Here is a 7,500-nt window from a genome sequence, read left to right as displayed (position 1 = left end):
GTTTTGTCTTGATATAAAAGATGGGCTACAGCAAATATTCTGCTCAGTACCACAGATTTCCTTGTCAGTTGTTTGACCGTAACCAGTTGAGCATGCCCCTTGGTGGCTTACGATATGTGCATCTCTGATCACGAGCAGAAGTAGTGGGGGAGCATCATAGCCATGTGTTGAGAGGAATTCTTTGAGGTTTAAATGATTCACCTTTGGAAACATGATTGTTTTGTTCAACATCCTTAAACAACCTTTATTGAGGGACCTTTTGAGTGGGATGGGCTACTCGACCAGAAGAAAATTCTAACTGGGCCCCACCTGCAAGGTCATGTGCTGTTTATCTTGATATGAGATCACCATGTCACAGATATGTGGTTGTGATGCATGTACCTAGTGTACCCTTATCAGACGGGTACTCATGATGGGTATGCTTGACTTCGTATATTTTTATCCCAGTGTTACTTTGATGGCATGCGGGAACTGGCAGAATCGTAAGCACGCCGGGCGAATTGCACAGTGGCATTTCGTCTGCCGCTACGTTCTGAGTTCAAATTCCGCCGAGATCGAATTTGCCTTTCATCCTTTCGGGGTCGATTAAATAAGTACCAGTTACGCATTGGGGTCGATATAATCGACTTAATCCATTTGTCTGTCCTTGTTTGTCCTCTCCGTGTTTAGCCCCTAGTAGGTAGTAAAGAAATAGGCATGCGCGGCCTCCCTTTTACATACACACAAACATACATACATTCATGTATTTATGTATGTATGTATGTATGTATGTATGTGTGCATGTATGCATGTATGTATGTATGTATGTATGTATGTATATACATATTTGTATATGTATGTATAGAGGCTCACAAATATATATATATTCACTACATTATATATGTAATAACTACCCATTCATTTCTATACATGTAGATTCTATTAAGAGTTAGTCAACTAAAATAACAAAAGAAACAACTTGCCAATGTACCGTATAGTAGGATCGAACTCAGAACTACATACTTGTGAGGGAAACAACTTAGCGGCTCGGATATAATTCACTACAGTTAAGATATTTCCAGAAGTGTTTTAATTAGTCCAGCGTTTCTAATTACTTTCTTGTCTTTATTGTTTGTTATTTTTTAACATTTATTTCTCCCAATTATTTTAAATTTATATGTTTATGTAATTATTTGTTAATTGAGAGGGCGGTGAGCTGGCAGGAAAGGAAATATCTATTCTAATTGGTTGGCTTAATTTATTTTCGCCCCTACTTTTCCGAATCGACTTCATTGTTTAATGCAGTGATTCTCAACCTTTTTAATATCCTGGATACATTTAAGGGGCCGAACAAAAAATAAAATAAAATAAAATAAAACAAGAGCACTCAGAAAGCACAAACCTCCGCCAAGGCAACACTAACGTCCTCTCAACGATTAGGATTTTTTAAAATGAGATGATCTGAAATAAACTCAACTGCTCTCACAAACGAGAATACTAAAAATGAGCCCGACCGCTCTCAAAAATTAAGTAAAAAAAAAAAAAATTGTCTGGTACCAGATCGATCCCCAAACCTAATCAGTCCGTGCAAGTCACGAGGCCAAACATCTCTCAAAGTCTCATCTGAATCCATCCAGCGGTTCTTGAGATATCTTGTCCACGGACAAACAAACATGACTGAAAACAATATCTCCGCCTTCGCTAAGGCGGAAGTAATAAAACACAAGTCAATTTATATATATAGAGGGAAGACCATTGAGGGCCGACAGAAGGATGCTTCAGGGCTGGAAGAGGCCCTGGAAGCCGCGGTTGAGAACCACTGGTTTAATGTATCTTTAAAGCCATTTTTCTCTCTGTGTATTACTTTCAAACATGGGCGGTACCACAAATTTCAGTTGGTGCTATATTGGAATATATCAATTCCAGGTTTGGATTGGTGCTTTATTTTATCGACCACAGAAGTAGGAAAAGCAAACTTAAGTCAGGAAGGATTTGAAGACACAATGAGCTGTAACTAAATGCGGCGTCGACAAACTTGCCTTGCATTATCAGCGATTTTGTCCGATAATGGCGGTGAGCTGGCAGTATGGTTTGTACGTGGGATAATATGCTTAGCAGTATTTCATCTAGTTCTTTATGTTTTGAGTTCAAATCGTGCCGAGGTCAACGTGGCCTTTCATCCCTTCCGAGGTCGATGAAATAAAGTACCAATCAAGTACTGCGATTCGATGCAATTGACTTGTCCCTCTCCTTTCAAAATTGCTGGCTTTGAACCCTGCAACGGATCAGTGTCCCAGTCAAGAGAAATGCTGTGAATATTGTTGCTGTTGCTTTAGTGGTGGTGATGATGGTGGTGGTGATGGTGGTGGTGTTATGGTGGTATTTCTCAGTTTGAGAACGGCTGCTCCAGCGATTCTACCAACTTCTTCGAATATTTAACCTGCGGCTCATCGAAAGAAAACAAGTTAACTTTTCTTTTCAATATGTATTTATTCAGTTGTTACTGTCCAGGGGCAGAGTTGGTTCCGGGTTCAGTCCCACAGCGTGGTACCTTGGGCAAGTGCCTTCTACTATAGCCGATCAAATTCTTGCGAATGGTTTTGGTAGACGGAAACAGAAAGATGCCCATCATATATATATATATATATATATATATATATATATATATCTGTGTGTGTGTGTGTGTGTCCGTGTGTGTTTGTGTGTGTGTGTGTGTTTGTTCGCCACTGCCGCTTGACAGTCGATGTTGTTATGCTTACGTTCCTGTAAGCTAGCAGTCCGGCAAAAGAGACCCTTAAAACAAAACCAGGCTTAAAAAAGAAAATAAGAAGTGGGGTGAATTCATTGGAATAAAAATTCTTTAAAAGTGATATCGTAGATTTGCCGCAGTCTAATGACTGACACAAATAATAGGGGAAAGACATCAATATTCTTCAGGGCTGATTACACAGGAGATATTTTATACTCATTTTATACTTTCAAACACGAGGGTTCACCCCAGAAGAGAGTTTGTAGAAAGGAGTTACTCCTTTTTTTTTCATTTGAAATTAAAGAATTAAAGAATATGGAAGAAAACGGAAAGAATATACTTATTTAATTGTTTTTTTTTTCTCTATTTTGCTTACATATTACGGAGGATTCAAAATTTCTCTTTAGAAATAATCAGGTGGACATAGCATGAAAATGACTGTGTGTATACACACACACACATACACACACACATACACATACATACATACATACATACATACATACATACATACATACATACATACATACATACATACATACATATATATATGTATGTATGTATGCATGTATGTATGAATGTATGTACGTATGTATGTATGTAGGTACGTAGGTATATACATGTAACACTTACTGTAAATAAAATCAAGGTTACGTAGTGTTCCATTAATTAAGTTAAAAACATAAAAATTCACAAACAAACGGAAAACTGACACAGATGGTCAGCAACTCATCAGTTATCAGCCAGAGGATCAAACGCAATTTCACGCTTTATGATAATATTGCTTCACTTCCGGTGGCGACAGCAACAAAAAGCTGCCTGGAAATGGCACCAAGCAAACAGAACGTGAATGAACAAAACAAGATATGAATAAACATGCAATACAGAAAGTCAAGTTCTAGATTAAATATTTTTTTACTTCACTTTCTGTCTTAATTCCTTGAGGTAAGGCGAAATATTGAAATATTTAGTAACTTATAAAACACAAGGTCAATGTAAAGAAAAATATCTCGTTAACTCTACTCGAAAATGACATTGATGTATTGTTGTTGTTGTTGGTATTGTTTATTCCCAGTTTACCCCTGACCCAGTAAGCCTATGCTCATAGGCGTGACTTCTCCATTTTTTTCATATGCATCCAGGGTTACATCATCTAACGTAGGGATTCTCAACAGATATCTAGCAAGCAGCAATATAAAATTTAAGACTTTATAAAATCCATTGAGTGAGAAAGTGATTGTGGTGTGTTAGATGATCTTCTAATCGAAGCAAAGAAACTATGCTTCCATTGGTTTCCGTTGATATTATTTGTCGTTTGCATCTCTTGTTAGAAATGTCACTATATCTTGGTGATGGTATTTGAACAGACAGTGCACAGAACCGAAACAGATGTTGCAATGTATCTCGCGCAACGCACCAAGAACTCTGTCTGGATTGGAATTTTTTGATTGGCCCTGAAATTATGAAAACCAATTTTGAACTCAGTAGGACTTAAACACAGGGTGCAGATAGAGTACCTCACCCAAATAGTGCGTAGTTGTCTTTCTAATCCACAGCCAACTTGACCAACACCCTGCACCCAGCGACTAAGCAATTTACATGGCATAATTCTGAAACTTTGGTGTAAATTCATTCATAGTGTCATCTGAGTTGACATAAGATTTCCTAAAGACATCACTGATTAGTTTCGACATAACCATCTTCTACACACATATCCTCCATAGATTAGTATTAGAAGCTGTAGAAAACTAGACAGACAAACACCCACACAAAATTTAGGAGAGATTCCCAAAAGAATTTATACTTGAATGAATGCGGTTAGTAATTGAAAATAACTATTACATATAACCAATATTGCCTTCAAGAACAAGGAACAGCAATGGGAAAGAAGATTGCAACAACGACTGCAAGCAAATAGATGTTAATGTCTTTCTTTTGGAGAAACTCTCATAGTGAGGGTGAAGACAAAAACAACCATAAATATTCCATTTGTTCTCGCCCTTAATCCTAGAAACGAAAATACCTTATATTCGGCTATATGATATCTTCCAATCATCAATCTAAGAAAAATGATTAAAGATTTACGAATTATCAAGAGCCGTAGACAAACTCCAATTCCTTAAAGATTTTTATCACAGGCGAAATTCATATCAGAGAAAGAAATAATGCAGATAGTAAACTGTGGAGACTTTCGTTGTGGTACGTGCGAAATAATCGAACAAGGAACAACCAAAAAGTAAAGATTGGGATAGAATTGAAATTTAGTTCAAATGCGTATTACAAAACAATGACTCTCATTTCCTGCATCCCATGCCCACAACGCAATGAGAATTATATCGGCCATACAGGATCAAAATTGATACGATAGATTAGGATGCATAAACAGCAAATCAAAAATTAATCTCTTTGAAATGTTGCATGTAGTGAACATCCAGACATTTGCGCAGATGGAAAATTCAAAATATTTCCTTCTTACAAAAGAAAGAAAGATCATCAACTACGAAAGACAAAAGAATACTTAATAAGAATTCTTAATCAGAAACTAAACGAGAAATAGTCAACTGCGTCACTAAAAGACAATATATATATATATATGACGAGCTTCTTTCAGTTTCCACTCACAGGATTTGGTCGGCCCGAGGCCATAGTAGAAGACACTTGCCCGAGGTGCCACACAGTGGGACTAAATCCGGAACCATGCAGTTGCTAAGCAAGCTACTTACCACACAGCCACTCCTGCGCCTATATATACATATATCTATTTCACATGCATGCATACGTATATATATTTGTAACTACAAATATTCACAAGATTTTTAAAGTTTTTTGTACCTTATACATGTGTAAAGTGGCTGTGTGGTATGTAGCTTGCTTGCCAACCACATGGTTCCGGGTTCAGTCCCATTGCAAAGTACCTTGGGCAAGAGTCTTTTACTATAGCCTCGGGCCAACCAAAACCCTGTCAGTGGATTTGGTAGACGGAAACTAAAAGAAGCTCGTCGTATACATATATATGAATATGTTTGTGTATCTGTGTTTGTCCCCCACCCACCATCACTTGACAACCGATGATGGTGTGTTTACGTCCCTGTAACTTAGCAGTTCGGCAAAAGAGACCGATAGAACTAGGCTTACAAAGAATAAGTCCTGGGATCGATTTGTTCGAGTAAAGGCAGTGCTCTAGCATGGCCGCAGTCAAATGACTGAAAAAAATTAAAAAAAGATTATATATAAGACAAGATGCCTTCAACAATGACGCTGCTTACCATTTTCTATCAATAAAATTGCTGTTGCTGGTCGGTCGCACGTTGGTTTCGCTTGCCCGCATTTATGCCAATACCCTTCCTGGCTTCACTATTCTTAGTTTTTGAAGCATTGGGTAACATAGCACAACCCGGTGTGTCTTTTCTAAGGCTGGAAAGTGTAATTTGACGAGAAGTTAGCTGTTATTTTGCAGCAGCTGGAGCGACCGTGCAGAGGCCTTTACTCAGCATCAGCACTAGCCAAAGTTTTCATTTGCAGCTTACGTTAGAGAATATGAAATTAATGAATCAGTAAGCTCCTGGTTCACCAGTGGTAGGGCCGATGGTTGGATTCTGGACATTGACCCAATTTGTTAGTGAAGTAATACAAACATCGATGACCTCTCTCCAGCAACTTCAACACTGTTGAAACGAGCAGCTGTGATGGTGTCGGTCGCAGTGGTTGTGGTAGTGGTAGGAGTTTGTAGTGGTGTTAGTGATGTTGGTGGTAATTTGTGTAGCGGTGTGGTTTATGATGGTAGTAACGGTGGGTGAGATAATTGACAACAACTGTATTCTAATGAATGATAACGATGGTAATGGTGCGACGGTGGTTGTGATGATGATGATGATGATGATGATGCTCGCCATTCAGATGGTGGCATGAATTACGGTGGTAAGGTTCGTGCGAGTGGTTTACGTGTTGGTGATGGAATGCAGCTCTGGTAGATTTTGTTGAGAGTGGCAGGGATGGTGGTGGTGGTGGTGGTGGCGTTCATATTTAATGAATGATACTATTTCAGTCAACAGCCAAGACTTGAAGAGAAAAAAGTAACAAAACAAAACGAAAAACAACAAACTTCGAAAATAAACAAACTCTTATTTATGTATTTATTTATTTATATTACCACTCTAACTCTCTCTCTCTCTCTTTCTCTCTCTCTCTCTCTCTCTCTCCTCTCTCTCTCCATCTCTTTCTCTCTCCCGCCTTTTCTAATGAATTCCTTGTGTGTAATTAAACCTAATTAGTGCTGGAAATTACTGAATCTCTATCGAGTCAGGTTGTTGCTGAGACCTAGGACGACTGGGGTGGGGGTGAAGGTGGGGCGCAGGGTTTTAACTCATTTAATATATTATGTGTGTGTTTATGCGATTATGTATTATATGTGCGTGTATTTATGCATGCATATATATGTGTATGTATGTGTGTGTGTGGTGCGCGCGCATGTATATATGCATATTATATATATATATATATATATATATATATATTATATATATATTATATATATCTATATATAGGTATATATGTATGAATATATATGTATAGATGTGTATATAATGTATGTGTGTGTGTGTGTGCGTGTGGTTTCTTCAAACATAATTTTCAAGTTCATTGAACTTTCTCAAATATCTCTTTTGTCGTTTTCTTTTCATTCTCTTTTCGTTTCCTTTCTTCTCCTCGTTCCCCCCTCAACGCCCCTCCCCTCCCCATCTTTGTATCCCTCTTGGTTTCTATCCGCGTCAACC

This window comes from Octopus sinensis, linkage group LG10 (genome assembly GCF_006345805.1).
Source record: "Octopus sinensis linkage group LG10, ASM634580v1, whole genome shotgun sequence".
Lineage (NCBI taxonomy): Eukaryota > Metazoa > Mollusca > Cephalopoda > Octopoda > Octopodidae > Octopus > Octopus sinensis.
The sequence above is the reverse complement of the archived record's forward strand: the minus strand, read 5'-3'. Positions refer to the sequence as shown.